Source organism: Echinops telfairi, unplaced genomic scaffold, assembly GCF_000313985.2.
Source record: "Echinops telfairi isolate 266 unplaced genomic scaffold, ASM31398v2 ScPeMD7_31;HRSCAF=116, whole genome shotgun sequence".
NCBI classification, from domain to species: Eukaryota; Metazoa; Chordata; class Mammalia; order Afrosoricida; family Tenrecidae; genus Echinops; species Echinops telfairi.
In genome coordinates, this window is record NW_022103928.1 from 6,396,879 (window position 1) to 6,399,172 (window position 2,294).

Here is a 2,294-nt window from a genome sequence, read left to right on the forward strand (position 1 = left end):
AGAATTAATGAGGTAAAACTAAGACCATAATAGTAGGGAGAGGAAATAATAAAGAACTAGAGGATTATTATGTATTTCAACAGTGCTATACTGTACCCTGGATATATCAACCCTTCTGTGTGACCCTTCTGGTTATTTTAGAGGTGGGTTTTGGGTCTCCACTTTGTCTATGCTCCTTCAGGTCAATTTGGTTGCTTGTTTGTGAACCGACACCTCAAGATCCCATAGGCTGGTGTGTTTCGTCCTTGTGGACTTTGTTACTTCCCTGCTAGAAGGCTGCCTAGATGGCTGCTTGTTTAACTTTTAGCCTTTAAGACTCCAGGGGTCTTATAATAGTATCTTATCTTTTAATAGTAGGGCAACATCAGCTTTCTTCACCACACTTTTTTATGCACCCATTTTGCCTCCGGCGATCGTGTCAGGAAGATAAGTAACATACATTGTCACATTATTAGAACAAATCATTCTTGTACTGAGGTTAGAGGCTCAAAGTCCAACACACACACACACACACACACACACACACACTCCTATCTTTATATATTTACATATCTACATTTATACCTATATATTTTTTTACTTTCTTGTTCTTTCCTCTATTTCTTTTTTTGTTCCACCTGCCCCACTATCATATTTATCCATCGTTCACCTCAGTAATTCCTCTTGAGTACCTTTCAATACCCTGTCCTACAGGGTCGCTATGCGTCAGAAAGACGAAAGCCTCATCTTTCTACTGGTGTCTTTGAACTCCCAACCTTGCAGTTAGTAGCCCAACATGTAACCATACTCACTGCCATAAAGCCCAGTCTCCTTTCCCGGAGCTGCTGGTGGTTTCCAGCCGCAGATCATGTGGATCACAGCCCATCTTGTAACTATTAAGTCCCTAGATTAGGGACAAAGGGGGGTTGTCTCCCCAATGCCTGCACAGGGCCCCAATACCGGGGTTGGAAAGAGATCAGCCACACTAATTAGACACCTATAGGAAAGATCCAAACTGAGCATGCTCAGACACAAGCCCCTGGAGCCCAGGTTCGGGGTCTATCTGGGCGCACCAACTAGACCCAGCCACATGACAGCACACAGGTGGGCCTAGGATCTGCAAATGCCCTCAACCATGCCTCCCCTGGCTAGGGATGGGGCTTGGAGGGAGGGAGGCGGGATGAAATAAGAGCCAGGAGCACAGTCCAGCATGCTTTTAAGCCCTCTTTTACTTTGCCCTTGCTCAGGTGCACGTTGCAAAGGGCAGGTGGGGGGTGGGGTGGGGTGGGGTGGGCACTTCCTGCACACTCGCCTGTACCCCCACCCCCCCGCCCCCCCCAGGGCCTGCAGAGGCCCACAAGCCCTCTTGGCCTCCAGGGATTCCCCAGTTCCACATGTGTGGGCTTCACACTCCGGTCCCTGTATTCTTTCCACGTGGGAATTCGAGCTCAGTCGTGAACACTTGTGGCTTCCTCACAGCCTGGCACCACGCATTCCAGAAATAGCACCTACCTTTTCAAGACTGTCAGACCTGAAACTCCCTTTCCTTCGTGAAAACACACTTGGACGACAAAAGTGCTTCTGCTGTGCGCGTTCCCTCAGCTCTGTGCAGCAAAGAGCTGAGGTAACCCCAATCCAGAAACCAATCATAACCACCACACAACCATCGTGTGTCCTTTATAAATGTCTTCAGAAACCAAAATAAGAGAAATAGGGACACCTGAGTGCATTCTGCCTTCTGGCTTTACCATTTTCTGTGTGTGACCCTGGACAAGTCATTTCCCCTCTGTCTGTCTTCGCAGTGACAGGAGGAGACGTGAGAGAGGAAGACCCTGGTGCTCTTCAAAGTCTGTAGTTGGTCCTTTCTCTTCTTTGGGGCCTTCCTAGATTCTGTCTCAAATTTACTATCTCCTGTCATCTTCCACGTGGGCCTAAGCCCTTTGCCCCATAAACCCATTATAGCGTCTCACCCCTGCCTACAATTCCTGGGAGTTGACATTCAGTAGAAAGTAGGACTTCAAAGGAAGTCCTTCTGGCTGGACTCCTGACTGAGGATTTGCATGTCTATCCCCAATGTACTGAGTCCGAATCCACATTTCCCCCAGCTCTCCAGGGGATCCTGTAGTTTCTCAGGAGACTCTTTATGTCTGCAGGGCTCTGAGATGGGATGCAGATGCCCGGCAGGGGGCACATCCGGCAAGAGCTGACTCAGAAGGTGATAAAGTGGAGAGAACTTGGGATTCTGGTTCCACCGCACCCAGCTGTGGGCTGTAGCCAGGTGCCTGCTCAGCACTCTCCTTTGGAAGATGGGAATG